A 19,675-nucleotide genomic window follows, 5' to 3' on the forward strand; every position below is an offset into this window, starting at 1 on the left:
CAAACCTTAAAGTATGATGGGAACAGTAGGTGTCATTATTACTGAGTCCAGTTTTCCTCCATTCCCCACTTGTCCTTTGTTGTTGTTCAATCATTTCAGTCATGTTCCACTCTTTGTGACACTGTTTTCTTGGCAGAGATAATGGAACAATTTGCCATTTCCTTCTCCAGCTCATTTTACAGATGAGGAAATGAGGCAAACAGAGTTAAGTGACTTGCTCAGGTCACCAGCTAATAAGTGTTTTGAGACTGGATTAGAACTTGGGAAGATGAGTCTTCAGTCCTGCCACCTAACTGCCCCTCACTTGTTCTTATAGCTCCACAGATTGTTTTCTCCACAGTAGCAGGTCAAAGCTATTTGTCATTCCCTCAACCCAGCTTGTTAACATTTTCCACCAAGCTCCCACATCCACCTCCTACTCCCCTTCCCCAAACCTATTTTCTCTCCTTTAAAACTTTGTTCAAAACAACCTCCCCTGTGAAGGGATCTGATTGCTCCAAGTATCCCTGTTTGTTTCACACTCACCCGTATCATTCTACTTACAGCTGCATTTATAAGTATTTCTGTTTTGTTTCAGTTTTTGACACACCTTCTCTACCCCTCCTAAAAAGTGGAGTCCAGAGCTGGATGCAGCACTTCAGATCTATTACGTTTTCTATTACTATTATCCTTTACATTTCTCTCACTCACCAAGCATTGATTATTTCAACAGTCTCCACCCCCATCCCCCAAGACATTTTCATTTGTAGGCATCCTCTTGTGACCCAATTCAATCTGAGTCTATCTGTCTATCTGCCCATCTCTCTCTCTGCCTCTGTCTCCATCTGTCTGTCTCTTTGTCCCTTTGTCTGTGTGTCTCTCTGCTTCTTTACTCCTAATCCATCACAATATTGATTTGTGCTCAGTTGATCAAGATTTATTTAAAATATACTTTTGACTCATGGGTGTTATTTTGCTGGCCTTCCTCACGCTGGTTCTATCTTTTCTGCCCTCAATCACAAGCAGACTTTAGTAATTACCAAAGAGCTTCTCTGATCATCTAATTAGGCCAGTTGGCTTCAGCTAGTATTTTCCTCTTAATCACTGGCCACAACAGTAATAATGTCAGTTGGAGTAAATTCTGCCACATGAATCCTGGTGCTTTCTCAGTATTATTTTCTGTCTCAGCATCATCCCATGGCCAAGGAATTGTGTGGCCAGAAGCTGACTAACCAGTCAGCCTCTAACAGTGGACAATGCCAAATACCTCAGCCCCGCTGATGCTCCTAATTGGACGTTGGCTGAGCCACATGAGGGACTTCTCCCCCCTTAATCCCAGCTGGTCAGTTTATGCCCTGAAGCAAGAGGATTGATAGCCCTTGACATTTGCCTCACCCAGTGTAGCTGCAGATGTTAGGCTTATCTACATAAGTTATATAATTACTGCTTGTCTCATGGGGTGAGCATAGATTAGAGAGTCAGGAAGTCAAGATTCTCTCCACTACTGATGAGCCATGTGACCTTGGACAAGTCCCTTCCCTAGTCTGTAAACAAGGATGTCTGACACCTCCCATTCTGGGACATTGAGGGAGGAGATTAACTTTAGAAAGTACTTTGCAGCTATTCAGAATAACAAAAATAAAAAGGCAGCAAACACAAAAAAGAACAATCCCTAAACAAAGCTGAAATCCTGATCCCTTACTTTATTAAAGAGATTGGAGCTGGAGGGAGCATCGCAGGGCTGGAGTTTAACCCTTTCGATATCAGCCAGCTGTTTGCCTCCTCAGCGCGGGTATCACCAGTCTGAACAACTTTCTGGGTGACACAGTTTGAGTTTTCCTCAGCACTAACACCTGGGAACAATGGCACTCATTATGATCTCATTTTGGGGTGAAACCCAGACCTGATTTTGCAGGCTTTACTCCTCATGAGCCTCAGATGTTTGATTTGATAGGAACTCAGGGGAGATAGGTCAGCTTTGTGACCCAGACTCCTCTGGTATCATCTTGCTACATAAGTAAAAAGGCAAATGTATAACCAGTCTCCAGCAGGGGGCAGAGGTGTAGTGTAGATAGCCATTGATAAGGAATCAGGAGATCTGAATTTGAATCCTGCCTTGATCACTTTGTGCCTGTGTGACCTCAGGCAAGTCACAACCTCTCAGAACCTTGGTTTCTCCATCTGTAGTATGGCATCAGGGAAAGAGCCTTGTAATAATGACACCTACTGTTCCCATCATACTCTAATCTACCTCTCCATCTTTATCTGAGACTACTTCCCTTCTTGGATGCTCTGTTTGGGCCATTTGTGTGGGTGGTAAGCATAGCTGCACCACATAGGAAGGTCTCTTCTGTCTCTAAATCTATGCTTGAATGACCTTTGTGGCCTTGGGAAGCCCCTTCCCCCTCCTAGGACTCTGCTTCCTCCTCTTTAAAATGAAGGGGTTGGACTAGATGACCTTTTAGGCCCCATCACACTCTAAATCGTCTGACCCTCTGAAGGTGGGTCAGGGTTTGATTTGATGGATAGCTGAGTGGAATCTAGCCTGCCTCTTCTTGGCCTCCAGAATTCTTTAGCCATTAAAATGCTGACAGCAGGGGGGTGGGGTTGGGGGGTGGTAGTGGTGGTTGGGAAGCCAAACTGGGGAGAGCAGAAAAAAAGATTCCAAGGAAGGACAGTATTGGGAGAACTGAAAGTGGGAAACCAGTTCAGGCTGTTGGTGATAAATTCAAATAATCCTGAAAGAGTCTTCTTTAATTAAAATGCTTGTGGGCTAAATTCTCACTCAGGGAACTCCAAGGGGTTCTCCCTGACCTTCCAGTCTCACAGGGATAAGATTCTCCCACAGCGAGGGATTCTGCCCGAGTGATTTCTCCTTGCCAGAAACCAAGCAGATGGAGGGAGCACAGCTGTGGGCTCCCATTTCCCTGCTTGAAGGCTTCATAAATCCATGTAGGGAAAGTGCAGTGTGGAAATCTTTCAGAGAGGTAATTAAAAATGATATGAGGAGCTGATAAATGCCAGGACTTGGGGCAGATACCAATCTGATGTACAATCTCAAGGGAGAGGGAAAGAACCATAGGAGCTGGTGCTAATCCTGGAGCATTTTCTGGGGTACCAGGATTCCCTGAGTAGAGTTGAACTGCGCTCTTTATGGGAGGAAGCGAATCCTGCCTGTTTGGAACTTATTTTCAGTGCCTGGATGGCTAAGGGGGATGCTTCTCATCCTACAACTTAAACATTTTTTTTATTGATTCCTTTTGTTTTTACACCACGGTCACTTAAGTTCCCTTTCTCCAACACAATGTGTGCACACACGTGTACACACACACTCATCCCTCTTATAACAAAGAAAAACAGAAACAAAGCACCAGAAGCCTATGTCTGACAACATAGCAATATTCCTCTATTGTAGTCACCCACATACATGTTTACCACGAGGAAGGATGTTTTATCATCTGTTTTCTGTTACTCTCTGCTTTTGGGGTGTCTATTCTCTCCTGCCCAGAATCACATACTTTCTAGAGAATGCAAAATACAGAACCAGGGAATAAGCCTATGGACACCTCAGCAGAAGGGGCACACAGCTGGGATGATCAGCACAGTATTTTCACAGTGGCCCCTCTGCTGTCTACGTGCTAATTAATAGAATTAAAATAAGATCAAAGCTCCTTCGAGGTTTCTTAACCTGAGGTCTTTGAACTACTTTTTAAAAATTTGATAACTTTATTTCAATATAATTGATTTTCTTTGTAATCCTTTGTATTTAGTATATATATATTTAAAAACTTTATTCTGAGAAGAGGTCCATATACTTCACTCGAATACCAGCCTGAACAACTTTCTGGGTGACACAATTTGAGTTTTCCTCAGCACAAACCCCTGGGAGCAATATGGCACTCATCATGACCTCATTATGGGTAAGGAACTGGGTATCTGCAACATAAAGTGATTATTATTTAGAGAACATCTGATTAATGATAGTAAAATTTAAAAACTCCAAATAAACAATAAATAAACAAAGTAAACAATGATACTATAAACAAGGAACTGGGCCTAGGATTTTATTGATATAGGGAATTCCCAGAAGAGGAAGATCCCTCTACAGATGCAGGTTAGCACCTCTGCAATAGTCTTAGTTGCCTAGAGAAGTGAAAGGCTATGACTGGGGTCACACAGCCAGTATGTGTCAGAGAAGAAACTCAAACACAGGACTTCATGGATGCCAGGGCATTTCTTTATGGAGCATCCCATGGATGCCTCAAAGAAATATGGACACTATGAATATAATAGCTGACTTGGCACAATATTTCATGGTTTCCAATATACTTTGTATAGACAATACTGGGAGGTAGGAAGTGCAAACATCGTTATTCCCCTTTTACAGATGGGGAAACAGAATCACGGAGCAGTGAGGTTCCTTAGGTAGTAGTGGGTAGAGTCATATCCTAAATCCAGACCTTGACTCCAATTTCAGTGTCCTTTCCTTTATGTATTTATATGGCACACAAGAGATAAAAACATTTTCTCACACACTATTTTGCTTTAATCCAAGATAAACAATATTTTATATGTATAATATTGTGTTATACATACAATAATAATTATGTGCATTTTACAGATGAGAAAATTGAGACTTAGCTTAAGTGATGTGTCCTCTCTACAGACACATTTTACTTAGATTCCTCTTTAATTTGGAAGACAGCTGGATTCCAGCCCAAGGTTGATCCCTCATGTCAGCAAGCATGTTTCCTCACATAGATTTCCTCTTTGTATTTAGGAAAAGGCATATCATTTCAAACAAGTCCAACTATGCGAAAACTCTATAAGACAGACTTTAAGCAGGCTTACGTCCCCCTAGCCATCAAACCCAGACTGGGAACAGACCTTACTCATTCCCTGTGTGCAGAGGCCAGGCGGGCACTGAGCAGAGGCAGCAGACAAGGAAGCTCATTCAGATCTATTTGCTGCTTCTCCACGTCCAAGTCCCCTGGCTGGCATCAGTGCTACAGGGCTCCTTTTTCTGGGAAACCTATAAAACAGCAGCAACGATGCCATGGCCCTGGCTGTCTGGAGCTTAGAGAGCTATCATTTGTGACAGAGAGAAATTTACGGTATTTTAAGGGCAGGAACACAATTATCCAAAGGATGGGGGGTGGTGGCAAAAAGAGCCTTGGTATTTGAGGATCTGGGTTCAAGGGCTGCCCCTGGACCTTACCAATTTTCTGACCTTGGGGAAAAAATCACTTACTTCAATGCATTTCTGTACACATTTATTTTGTTACCTGCTATAGGCTAGGCTCTGGGGATACAAACATAGATATGCCTCACAAATTACTGTGAGAAATTTCAAGAAAAAGGGTCCACTTTTTTTATTTTGAAAGGGGGAAGGCAGGGCAATTGGGGTTTAGTGACTTGCCCAAGGTCACAGGCTAGTAAGTGTTTAAGTGTCTGAGGCCTCATTTGAACTCAGGTCCTCCTGACTCCAGGGCCAGTGCTCTATTCACTGTGTCACCTATCCACTTTCAACATGGTGGTATAGGGGGTATGAGGACTGGAAGTGGAGGCAAGTCAGAGAAGGCTCTACAGAGGAGGTGATGTCTTTGAACCCCACTTTCCTCGCCTGTAAAATAGGTTTAAGAATATTGAATTCTCTACTTAGAGGGGGAGTGTAGGGGTCTTGGAGTCAGAGAGACCTGGTTTGAAATTTTGTTGCTTATATTTTCAAGGTATATGGTTGTGGGCAAGTGTTCTTCTGAGCCTCAGTTTTCTCATCTGTAAAATGGTACTAATAATAATTGGAGTACCTACCTCACAGGGTAGGTGTTAGGCTCAAATGAGGTAATGTCTATAAAGTGCTTTGCAAACTTTGAAACTTTAGGCAAATGCTGTTAGTTTTCTCCTGACAGGGAGCTTGGTGTACTGGATAGAGTCTGGCACCAAGACTTGGGTTCAAATCCTGCCTTTGAAACATACTACCTGTGTGACCCTGGGCAAATCATGCAATCTCTCAGTGCTCTGGGCAACTTTCTAGGACTCTAGGAAAAGAAAAGAAGTTGCTGACCTTCATTAGCAGTGGATTTCCTCATCCAGGAGCTCCGTATGGCAATGAAATCACAGGACAAACCCTATCCTATTTTTTTTCCTACAAGGTCTTTGTTAGGATCAAGTGAGATTATGTATAGAAAGTGCTCTTTAACCATACGTGTTGCGTTATTTATGGTTACAGAGCACTTTGAATGTGGATAAGTGTCACCATTATTTGAAGCATGTGGTGTTGCCATAGACTGTTAAAAGAGCAGCATCTGAAAGCATAGTTTCCTTTAAGACACTTGCCGGTCTTGCTCTCCCCTGTTTATCCAAGGCAGCATCTAAGGTCAGAGGATCACCCCTAGTTGAAAGGGTGCAGCTGGCAGTCATGATTGTGTGTCATTCTGGGTTGTTGTTGTTTGTCCTTCATTCTCGAAGAGGACCGTGACATCAGGAAGGAGCAGCACATAAGTGTTAAGGCATGATGTCATGGATACATCACTGGACTATGGGTCGGGTCGGGAGACCCGAGTTCTGGGCCCAGGACTATCACTGATTAGCTGTGTGACCTTGAAAAATCATTTCATGCCCTGAGACTCATCAGTCTGGCTACTGGTGCTGTGGAATTCTTTTAGTCATGGCCAGTCCTCTAATCTGGTGTGGGAACACCTGAGATCCCACACAGAAGGGCTACTTAGAGGGGTAGAAGAGGGCCAGGGAAGGGTGGGCTCTTGTTCACATGGTCCTCATTGGTTTCCAGCTTCTGTTGTTATAAGCGGGGAGGTTCAAATTATTGAGGAAGGTGGGAGTTTCCATCAAGGGAGATTCTATAGAAATATAGAAAGGAGAGGGAGGTTTGAGAGAAGGGGCAGTGTAGAGGTACAAGGCAGGAGTTTGTGCCTGTCTAGAGCGATAGCACTGTGTGATATGCTTGTAATGGTAGAGTTGGGACAGCCTGTTACAAGGAAAGCTAACTCCCTCAACCAAAAGTAATTTAAAAGTCTACTATGCGCCAGACACTGTAGATACAAAGACAGAAACAAAAGCTGTCCTTAAGAAGCTTACATCCTAGCAGGGGTAAGTAGATACAAAAAATTTACAAAATAAACACAAGATAATTGGGGAAGGGGAGACACTAGTAGGTGAGGGGGATCAAGAAAGGCCTCATGTAGCAAATGACACTTGAACCAAGCAATGAAGGAGGCTAAGGGTTCTAAGAGCCAGACTGTAGAGGAAGTGCATTCTGGGTACAGGGCAGCTAGGTGGTACAGTGGATAGAACCCTGACCTGGAGTCAGGGAGACTCAAATTCAAATCCAGCCTCAGACACTTACTAGCTGTATGACCTTGGACAAGTCACTTAACTTCTATCTGCCTCAGTTTTCCTCATCTGCAAAATGATTGGGAGAAGGAAGTGGCAAGCCACCCTAGTTATCTTTGCCAAGAAAATCCCAAATGGGGTCATGAAGAGTCAGACACAATTGAATAACAATAAGAACACATTCTGGGTATGGGGACAGACAACACAAAGTCAGAGGTGAAATATATGCCTTTGTTGAGAAACTTCAAGAAAATGCAAAAGCCAATTTGACTGGATCTTCCCCTCCTCATCTCCATTTTTAGAGTCCCCAGCTTCCTTTATAGCTCAGCTCAAATGCCACCCTCTGCAGGATGCCTTTCCTGGTCCTCCAGATGCTAATGCCAGATTCTAGTGCCATAGAGTCAGGAAGATCTGAGTTCAAATATGGCCTCAGACACTTAGTAGCTATATGACCTTGGGCAAGTCATTTAACCTCTGTCTGCCTTAGCTTCTTCATCTGTTAAATGGGGATAATAATAACAACTACCTGCCAGGTTGTTGTGAGGATATAATGAGATAATATTTATAAAAAACCTTAAAATATAAATGTCAGCTGTAATCATTATTATTACTACTATTACCTTTTGGGTATTTTGTGAATACCTGTTTAAGTAAGTACTGTCTTCCTCCATTAGGATGTGTTCTTTGGGGGCAATGACTAATTTTTCTCTTTTTATCTCAAGAGCTTAGCACACTCCCTAGACAAACAGTAAGTAAAATGCTAGTTGATTAATTGATTGCTACAGAGTTCATGGAGGAAAGTACTGTGTGATATGCTTGTAATGGTAGGCTGTAGTCAAATTGCTAGGAACTTTAAATGTCAATCAGAGGGGCTTAAATTAGATCTTAGATGTAGTAAAGAGTCAGTGGTGCTTAATGAATAACAGAGGATGGGGAAAGGAAGAGAGATTGAGAGAGAAAGGAGAGAGAGAGAGAGAGAGAGAGAGAGAGAGAGAGAGAGAGAGAGAGAGAGAGAGAGAGAGAGAGAGAGGTTGAGGATGATTGGAGAGGGTGGAAATGTTTTGGGGGAGGTGGAGGCTGGCAGACCTCTTGAACTGAAAAATTCTGAGCTACTTAGAATTTTAGGCATGCTAAGTTGAGTGTCTGAACAAAGTCACCAGGTTGCCTATGGAAGGATGAACTGGTTCTGGTCAGACATTGAGCAGGTGAAACTCCCATGATCATCAGATTGGGATCAGTCCATGAATAGCCCTTGCACTTCCAGCCTGAGCAAGATAGGAACACAGCTTAACACCAACAAATAAATAAAAGGATGCATGTGGGCTTTTAAGAACCATGGAGACCCACTTCTCTGGGCTATCTCAGGTATGATTTCTCTTGACTCAGGGCATAGAGGAGACTGCACTTTAGCCCTTCCAGACATTGATCCCATTAATATGACTCCATTTTTTATCCAAAGAGCTGCCATATTACTCTAGAATTTTGAAGATCCGAGGATGGGAAAGTTACTATGACAAAGGGAATGTAGGCAGGAGGAAGGAGGAGAAGGAAAGAGGGATCCAGGACTTAGGAGCATTGTGGATACTGCTTTCTATGTCAGTTCCATTTTCTGTCTGTGTTGACAAAACTATCACCATTCCTAGGAAAGTTTAACCAATGTAAATCACTTGAAACAATAAGACCAAAACAAACTTGAAACCTTCTTACCTAATAAACCCTTGGCATAGAGAGGTGGTGGCCAAGTGAGATACTGATGTAGAACATAAACTTGTTTGTCAGATCTTATGAAAGAAGTAGCAAGAAGCATGAGAGAGAAGACCCAGAATCTTCAGTGGTTTATTATTGAATCTAAGATAAAGCACAAATTTCTTAACTTGGTTAAAGTCCTGCATAATTTGGCTCTTGCCTACCTTTCCAGCTTGTTTCACCGTCCCTCCCCTTCATAATTTCTGTAGCCTAGCCATATGTAACATTCCATCTCCTGCCTCCATGCCTAGAATGCTCTCCCCTCTTAATAACTCTTAGAATTGTAAACTTCCTTCAAGGCTAAATTTATAGTCCATGTCCCAAGAAGCCTTTCCTGTTCCCTCTCTTGGGGAAGGGGAGACACTAATAGGTGAGGGGGATCAAGAAAGGCCTCATGTAGGAAATGACACTTGACCAAGCAGTGGAGGAGGTTAAGGGTTCTAAGAGCCAGATTGTAGAGGAAGTGCATTCTGGTACAGGGAAGCTAGGTGGTGCAGTGGATAGAAACCTGACCTGGAGTCAGGAACACCCAAATTCAAATCCAGCACTCTTTTTTCCTCAAATCATAATGTATTTGTTTGCAAGTTTTATCCACCTGGGAACAATGTGAGCCCCTGGAGGGTAAGGATTTTTTTGTTTTTAATACCTACTGCACTTCCCTGAACACAGAAAGTGCATAGTAAATGTTTATTGGGTTTTTGTTGGATTACTTTGGAGAGACTCAACTGGGGTCAAACATTTCAAGGCCATTTAAAGATGAAACTGGAAGGAGGACAAACATGAAAAAATCTGCAAAGATTTTTGTAACAAAGTCTTTTCACTGCTAAGGAAGTGGAGACATTCCATTTGTTTTCTAACCTCACAGGTCCCATTGTATGACATGAGGAAGTAGAAATAGCACGAAAGAAAATAAGGATGTTCAGAGCAGTTGGACTAGACTAGGCCTATATAAGTTAACACCATGCTAGAGGTGATACAATTTTGATGGTACTAAAGTGTACTTTAGAAACTTACTGTATCTAAAACAGTGAAGAATACCAAAGTCTTGGGGAGAAATCAGATCTGTACATTACCCCCAAAAGTGACCAAGAAAATATAAATAATTATTTACACTTTTGCCTGCTTTCCAATCTAAATAAAACTTTTGTGAGATTAAGTTTCATATACATATCAGAGGCCTTCTTGATAAAGATATGACGATGGTATGGACAGGCTTTTCCCAAACTATTCAACAGTAGAGAATTACCTAGTGGGCTTCTTGCTTGTTGACTATAAAATAGCATTTTATTTGGCAGAGTAAAATGCCACTTTAAAGACTCCCCTCCAACAAGATGTCCACAAATGTGTCCAAATCATATGAGAAGCCTTTCAAGAAGAAACAATAAAAATACCTTAGTTCAGTGGTCTTCTGATTATTAATATCAAGTGAGTCATTAAACGGGGAGACATATACTTGCCAGAGGTATTTTTGCCACTGTCATGGAGGATGTTCAGTATAAAGTGCAAATGGAAATTCCCTGCGAAGGGTGACATTCTCCACATGTTCCTGTCCGTGGGTTCTATTGTGTTGGGTGCATCAGATGAATTACTAAGTATTTACTATGGGCTGAACACTGTGCTAAATGCTGGGTCTATCAATACAAAAACTAGATGGTCCCTGCCCTTAGGTGTTGGCAAAGGAGTGGAATTATGACCAGGGAAGTCACAAAGACAGTGGGTGGAACAATTAGGGCAGACCACTGGCATGCCCTTTTCAGAGGCAATGGTATAGTTGATTTAGTTATAGTCCACAAAGCATGAAATGGATGCCCATAATATTGCAGAATTACTCAAAAGAGTCCAAACTAACCAGATACAGAGAAAAAAAAAACCTAAGTGGATGGAGGATGCCTATTGTCCAAACTATGATTTGCAATTGCGTAGCTGGCACATAAAAACTGTTCTATTAGTATGCGTATAATATGAACAGAAATTGCAGATGGACAATGAGCTGAGCCCAGAATTGAATAGAAGGAAGAGAGAAAATTAGTTTTCCCTAAAACAAAAGCTCATTTCTTTTTAACAGCAATATTCTTCCAGTGATGTTATATGGTTGAAAGTTATGGGATATTACAGTAACTGAAGAATCAAAGGGTATGAGTCCCTAAAAAGGCAATATACAAGCTCACTGGGCACGGAAGAAGGTGCAAGGGGTTGTAACATAGGAGAAGTGGTGTTTAAGGATATCATCAGAGAGATGTAGGAATTAAAAAAAGAAAAAGAGAAGTCCCAGTTATGTGGTCAAAGTGAGGAATGTGTTTGTACGTGCCATTAGTAACCATACAATATTGAGAAATTGAGAGGAGTGCTTCTAACATTTTGGGTGAATCCCCTGTAGAAAATTTGCAGAAGGATGAGGATGAGAGTAAAATGGGATAAAATACAAGAATGGCTCATGATTAACCCTACTGGAATGAGTATTCATATTGATAAGATCCACAAAAAGTTGAAATAATTTTGGAAATACATTTATTTTGTATCTCCATCAGTTTCTAGAATAATATGCTACACTTCCTAGGCATTTGGGCTTGTTGGAAGAAATAAAGCATTGGGATATTTCCATTTCCTCTCTGCCTTAACTTTAAATCATTGAGCCAACAGAGACCTTTCTTGACCTTTGTTAACCAAAGATGGAATATGCCATGAAGATAGAAGTACTTTGGAACTTGGGCTGATACTTTCTTTAGGTAAGGGTTCTCTAACAGCCAGTGAGGGGGAAAAAAAACCACCTCAATTCAATTAAGCAAACATATATTATACACCCAGTGTGTACTAAGCACTAGAGAATACAAGGGCACTGAGAATACAGGGATAGATAAAAAATAAGTTCTGTTTGCAGGGTACATACAATTTAACACAAACACATAAATATGATTCAAGGAAAAGTGCACTAGGTACAAGGAGAAAGAGAGGTAATGGGCTAAAAGAGGAATGAATTTCAGATGGCAGAGTAAGGGGTGGCATCGGGGAAAACTTCATGGACAGAATGTATTGGACATTGGAGGAAGTGAGCGATTTAAACAGATGGATAGAAGAAAGCGAGAGAATTAATTCATTTGAGGTACGGAATATGGCATGAGGAAAGTCATGGAGACAAGAAAGGGAAAGACAAGAATAAGAGATGCAATTATCCAGTTTTCTGGAACATACAATGTGTAAGAGGAGTACTCTGAGATATGGCTGGACAGGTAGGTTATAGTTAGATTGGAGGGGGAGTTTTGAATGCCAGTCAGGAGCTTATTTTTTATACTCTAAATGTTGTTATGTAAGTAATACCCTACTGTTATTTCTGCTATTAGTTTCTATACATAGAAGGGAGAATTCACTCCCTGACTGTCAACTTAGCACACAACATAAATTCATCATACTAGAAGTTCCCTTCAAAACATTAAACTCATATCTCCTCCTGTCCAAATTATTAAGTAGGGATATGATTACAGCTTTACCAATGGAAGACATTGTTTGACACCTATTTGTTAGTGAGAGATTACCACGGTCTGCAACGTTAAATACATAGATTAATGTGCTGCTTGTGATCCGAAATGAGAATCGGCTTTGTGTGAACAAGTGTCTATATCACAATTAATCCTAGTAATGAGCTTTTATATCAGGAACCATTAATATATAATTAAATAAGTTTATCCAGGGAACATTTGAATTATTTATATAATAGGGACTAGCTAAAGGAGGGGGGAGGGAAAGGAGAAGCAGAAGATAGGAAACAGCTCAAGCAAAGCTTTGCCTTATGAATAATTTAACAGCAGATTTAAAAGAAAAGTAAATTCCTCTTATCCCACATATAAGTGATTTCATCACAATGTACAATGTGCCCTGAAGACCCATATCTCAGAGCCAGACACTCTCACCATCACTAGGACTGGGAGGGAGGGGTGTCTGCCTCAGACATCTATTCCTCTCAGGAAGGGAATTCTAACCAGAAGCAGGACTGTTGAGCAATTGAAAACTTAGGAAATAGATGAAAAGTTCACACTGTGGTACCAGAATGTCCAATAGAGTCTAGGTTTAGGAAACTTTTCTAATTAGAGCCTGGTGATTGCTGTTGTTTTTCAGTCACATCTGAAACTTTGTGACCCTCATTGGGATTTTCTTGGCAAAGATCCTGGAGTAGTTTGCCATTTCCTTCTTCAGCTCATTTTACAAATGAGGAAACTGAGACAGGATAAGTGACTTGCCCAGGGTCATACACCTAGTAAGTGCCTGAGGTAAAATTTGAACTCAGGAACAATTTCCAGACTCTGGGTCCCCAGTGCACCACCTAACTGTCCACCTGGTGATTGGAGATGATCTATTCAATTCAATTCAGGTGAATGAAATCCAGTCGAGTTCACTTGAATGCCATTCAGTTCATTTAAAGTCAGTTCGATTAAATATGCATTTATTAAGCGGCTACTGTGGGTGTGGGTGCAGGGCTCTGTACTCAGTGTATCCAAAGCTTGGATAAACAAAATTCCATTAGTTCCTGAATGAAGGTACACCTAAGTGGTGCAGTGGATAGAGTGCCAAGCTTGGAGTCAGAAAGACTTGAATTCAAATCCATCCTCAGACACTTTCTAGCTGTGTCACCCTAGGCAAGTCATTTAACCACCATTTTCCTCAGTTTCCTCATCTGTAAAACGAGGATAATAAAAACCCTCCTTATCCTTCTCTAGTCTATCTGTCCCTATCTTTATTATCTTTCTCTGTCTTCTACATCAATATGTGTTCTCTCTCTAAGCATATTTACCAGGATCAAATACAAAATCTTCTGTTTGGCATTGAGACCCTTTCATAACCTAGCCCCACCCTACCTTTCTGATCTTTTTACACCTTGCTCTCCAACACATACTCTTTGATCCAGTGACACTGGCCTGGTTGTTTCCATCTCTCCACTCCCAGCATTCTCTCTGGTTGTCCTCCATGCTCCAAATATTCTCTTTCCTCTGCTCTGACTATTGACTTTCCTGGCTTTTTTTAAGTCCCAACTAAAATACCACTTTCTACAGAAAATCTTCCTCAACCCCATAGTCCTATTTATCCTGTAGGTAGCTTGTTTTGTATATATTTGCTTGCATGTTGTCTCCCCCATAAGATTATAAGCTCCTTGAGGGCAGAGACTGACTGTCTTTTGCCTCTTTTTCACAGTGCCTGGCACATAGTAGGTGCTTAATAAATGTTTATTGATATTAATAACAAACTCTCTCCATATGCATTGTATCTATTTCTATATCCACCTATAGATCCAGGTATATATGGGTCACTATTGTCTATATATATTCTAACTTGAACTTGGATTTTGAAAAAAACATCCATCTGCAACTTTAGAAGTATAATACAAATGCCTCTTTGGTTCTAAATAAGTTGAATTCTATTCTTTCTTAAGCTGTTTCAAAACAGCACCAGAGGAAGGGGAGTGAAGCAAATTATCTTGTTCATTTGATCAACACAGACAGCCAATCAGGATAATTAACACAACAAAAGCCTGCCATAATGAACTGAACTGGATGCTTTCCTGGACCAAAACCAAAACCCAAACCGGACAATTCTCATACAACCTTTCTATAAGTTGGAAGCATTTAAAAGCAGGGATGAGAGTTTGGGTCCTAGAGCAATGTAGGCTTGGGAAGTCATAGAAATCAGTGACCTAGTTAATAAATCTGCTATTATGTACCTCTGTCCTCCCAAGTTCCTTCCAGAGTGTGTGCCTTACCAGATAGTCCCTACCAGAACTCTATGATGCACAATAATTCAATTTACCAGTTTAACAGGGTGGCACATGCCCACTGGAAAGGATGGTAACCAGGGGAATACATTTGAGTACACAGAATATACAGACTGTACTTTTTCTCTCTGGAGGCAAGAACATGACAACATTTTGGCAGCTGTGAATGTAGCCATGTGTTAGGGAAAAAGTGATTTACGCTGTAAATCTAGACCACCTGGTTTAATGCAACTGATTCTGAAGTAGTTGAATTAGTAAAATTCCCAGTTGGACTTTCTGAAAAAGCTGACCTTCAAACACACATACACACACACACACAGAGCAAGAACTGTCAATAAAACAGAACACCTAACTTGAAAAATTCAAAATAAACAAAATATTCAAAATCTTTTGCACTCTCTGACTCCATTCATGACAATGCTTTGCTTACTTTCTTGAGCTTGGTTCATTGCTGAATTGTCTCATTCACTCAGCCTTAAACTTTTGCCGGCTACTCAGTCATCCACGAGGATTTCTCATGCCAGAAATGTTGAATGAATGGGAGTGGTAGACACAGCAGATGCCCCTGCCCTAAAGGTTGGGAAATTCTGAGCATCAGAGTCAGTAAACTGGCAGGAATAGAGAAAACCATTTTCCAGTTGCTAAAGTCAATTATGTCTCAACACATGGCACTGCTGAATCAGCAGGAAATATCACAAAGTCCATCACCATGTTAGCACATTAGTACGGAGTGGGAGCAGGGAACACAATTGCTCCTCATAAAGGATCAGAGTTTTGGAGAGGCAGGTTGAATATGTTAGCCAAATACCTTAATACCCTCTATCCTGAATCTCCAATCTTGCAAGTAGTTTCCTGCTTTTGTCTCAATCCCTTGGATTTGTATTCTCCAAAGGAACCCTAGCACCAAGCCAATCTGGTCTTTGGGTGTATGTTTACACTGTTGGCCTCCACTACCTCCGAAATGATCCAAACCATCACCTACAAATACTAGCTCCATATTGTAGCATGACTGCCATTAAGCCAAAAACCTATTTAACCAACCTGGGTTTGAGATCTATACAGGTGAATTTTGGAAAATGTATAACAAATGACTCTCTGGGAGGGAAAAAAGTACTTGACATACTTTTTTTTTTCCCCAAATGCTTTATTAACTTCTGATTTACATCATTAATTTCCACCAGATTTTGAGTTACAAATTTTCTCCCCGTTTTTCCCCTATCCACCGCCCCAAAATAGCAGTCCCACAGGCTATCCCCTCCTCCAATCTGCTGTCTCCCATATCTTCTCCCATACCCCCTTAGACTTTTTCAGTAGGGCATGGTGGATCTCTATGCTCCAGTGCCTGTATATCTTCTTTCCCAATTACATGTGAGACAGTATTAATAATAGTGTATATATATGTATATATATATATAATTTTAAACATTTTATTTTAAATCTTTGAATTACAGATTCATTCCCTTCCTCCCTTGTCACTCACCCTTACTGGGAAGAGAAGCAGTTCAGTATAGGTTGTACATGTGTAGCTAATGCAAAACATTAACATAGAAGATATATTGTAAAAGACTGACTATATTTCCATCCCTCCTATCCCACCACCCACTTGTTCTATTCTCTACTTTGACCCTGTCCCTTTTCAAAAGTGAGTGCTTCCAACTTCCCTCCCCCCCAGCCTGCCCTCCCTTCCATCATCCCCCCTCTCATCCCCTTCCCCCTACTCTCCTGTAGGGTGAGATACCCTATTTAGTGTGTATTTCATTCCCTCCCCGAGCCAAATTAAGTGAGAATAAGGTTGACCCATACCCTTTTGCCTTCCTATTCTTTCCCCCCCATTGTAACCCTTTTCCCTTGCCTCTTCTTTATGAGATAGTTTACCCCATTCTGTATCTCTCCATCTCCTCTCATTAAATTCCTCTCTCACCTCTTAATTTCCCCTTTTAAGTATCATCCCTTCCTATTAAATTGGTCCTGTGTCATCTATCTGTATATCCTGTAAGCATATATACACACATTCACATATGTATTCATATATATGCCCGTATACCCTCTAATATAGACATATTATATATGTATATATATACATACATATATTTATGTATATATATATATTTATATTCCCTTCAACTATTTTCATACTGAGAAAAGTTTCATCAGTTATAATTATCGTTTTTCCATGTAGGAATGTTAATAGTTCAACTTTCATCAGTGGCTTATGATTTCTTTTCCCTGTTTACCTTCTCAAGCTTTTCTTGCTTCTTGTATTTGGATGTCAAATTTTCTATTCAACTCTGGTTTTTTCATTAAGAATGCTTGAAAGTCCTCTATTCCACTGAATGACCATATTTTCCCCTGAAAGATGATACCAGTTTTGCTGGTTAGGTGATTCTTGGTTTTAATCCCAGCTCCTCTGCCCTCTGGAATATCCTATTCCAGGCCCTTTGATCCCTCAGTGTAGAAGCTGCCAGATCCTAGGTTATCCTGATTGTGTTTCCACAATATTCAAATTGTTTCTTCCTGGCTGCTTAATACTATTATCTCCTTGATCTGGGAATTCCGGAACCTGGCTATAATATTCCTAGGAGTTTTCTTTTTGGGATCTTTTTCAGGAGGTGATTGGTGGATTCTTTCAACCTCTCTTTTGCCTTCTGGTTCTAGAACATCAGGGCAATTTTCCTTGAGAATTTCTTGGAGGATGATTTCTAGGTTTTTTCCCTGATCATGGCTTTCAGGTAGACCAATAATTTTTAAATTATCTCTCCTGGATCTATTTTCCAGGTCAGTGGTTTTTCCCATGAGATATTTCACATTGCCTTTTATTCTTTCATTTGTTTGGATCTGTTTAACATCATCTTGATTTCTCTTAAAATCACTAGCTTCCCTTTGCTCCAATCTAAATCTGAGGGAAAGATTCAACTCATTGAGCTTTTGAGATTCTTTTTCCATCTGGCAAATTCGGCTTTTCAAGGCATTCCTCTCCTCATTGCCTTTTTGAGCCTCTTTTGCCAATTGAGTTAGTCTGTTTTTTAAGGTGTGATTTTCCTCATTCAGGCTGTTGACTCTCATTTCATAATTTTCTTGCATCGTTCTCATTTCTCTTCCCAATTTTTCCTCCAGGTCTCTTATCTGCTTCTTAAGGTTCTCTATGGCCTTTAACCATCTCGTATTTTCCTTTGAAGCTTTTGGTGCAGGAGTTCTGACTTCACTACCTTCCTCCTTTTCCATGCTTTGCTCCTTTTTGTCCCCAAAATAGGAGTCTAATGTTGGAGTCTTCTGTTTGTTTTGTTTCCTTTGTCTGGTCATGTTGCCCCTCTGTCACTTGACCCCTGGGCTTTTTGCCACAGTAGGACTCTGCCACCAGACAGGGGAGCTTTTGTCCCAAACGCTGGGTTTTTTCAGTTGTCAGAGATATTAGATGGGTGCCCTCTCTGAGGCCTCCACATGCTCTGGCAAGCTGGTCACACACTTCAGGACTTCCACCATAGACTGCAATCCAGATCCAAGCAGGTTAAAGCATGAGCGATTACCCCTCAGACTGGTGCTTGGTCCACCTACACTCTGCATGCCAGGATCTGAAGCTGCCACATGGCTCTGGCTGGCTATGCCAGCATCTCAGTGGCTTCTCGCCCTGGGGGCAGAAGCCCACGCATTCCCACTTACTGGGTCCCAAAGTCCACACTGAATTGACCTCTCACTTTGTCCTTAGCATCTTTGTGTTGATAATTCTGGAAATGGCCACAGTTGCTGCTGATCTGGAGTCCCTCTGGCTGGGGGCTAGTCAGGCTCGCCCTGGGGCTAAAACCTCTGGGCCTGGGCTCGGCTCCCAGAGCACTGCCCTGGCTTATTCCTGCTGGTCTGCCGGGGTGTCCTCAGTGGGAGATTAGCTTCTCTGTGTCATTTTGTGGGTTCTGAAGCTCCAAAGTTTGTTCAGAGTCCCCTTTTACATGGATTGGGGAAGGTGGAAGCTGGAGCCAGGTGGAGATCCTGCTTCTACTCCGCCATCTTGACTCTGCCCTTGACATACTTTTAAGTTTAATCTGCAGTATTAAAAATTTCCCCATTACTTTCTTAAGTCTAGACAGTCATCAAAACAATAAATCAAACTCTGATGTGTAGTATTTGCCAATTTCCAAGGTATAAATGCTTACACTGAAAATTTAATCATCTCTCAGGAGCCAGTACAAGTTCACTCCAGCACACCCTTGTATTTCTCCTCCAGTGACTGAAATGGTTAGCCTAGATGACCTTACCATATTTGAGACTGTTCAGTGATGAACCAAATTTTGCAAACCTTTATTTAAATTAAAACATAAAAACAACAACAAACACCAAGTTATCTTCTAAGTGTTTGAAGTAAAGATAGGTAATGCAACTTGGCCTTCTATTACTTGACTCCAGCCAGCCAGTAAAATAATCTCAGGAAAGAATCCTCTCCAGTGGGCCAAGGATCCTTGAAGAGGTGGTTTTCTATCACGAATACCACAAAGACCCTCTTGGTTCAACACTAATTCCTTCTTTTAAAAGGAGAAACATCCACTCGACATGAAAGATAGAAATATGTGATCTGACCATTAGAATTAATGGATGGGGCTTTAAGATATAGATCTTATAGGGATCTTTTTCCTGACTCTGATCTCTCTTCCCTCTGTGGCTAGCAGCCAGAAAGTAAAACAAACAAACAAATAAACATTTATTAAGTACCTGCTATGCAGCAGGCACTATGCTAAATGTTAGAGATACAAAGGACAAATGACAGTTCCTCTCTCAAGGAGCTCACAGTCTAAGGGTGGAGATAACATGAAAGGAATTGTGTACAAACAAGCTATAGACAGGATAAGTTGGAAA

This window comes from Petaurus breviceps, unplaced genomic scaffold, assembly GCF_028583685.1.
Source record: "Petaurus breviceps papuanus isolate PSGF00001 unplaced genomic scaffold, PetGlider_PUasm1.0 187, whole genome shotgun sequence".
Classification (NCBI taxonomy): domain Eukaryota; kingdom Metazoa; phylum Chordata; class Mammalia; order Diprotodontia; family Petauridae; genus Petaurus; species Petaurus breviceps.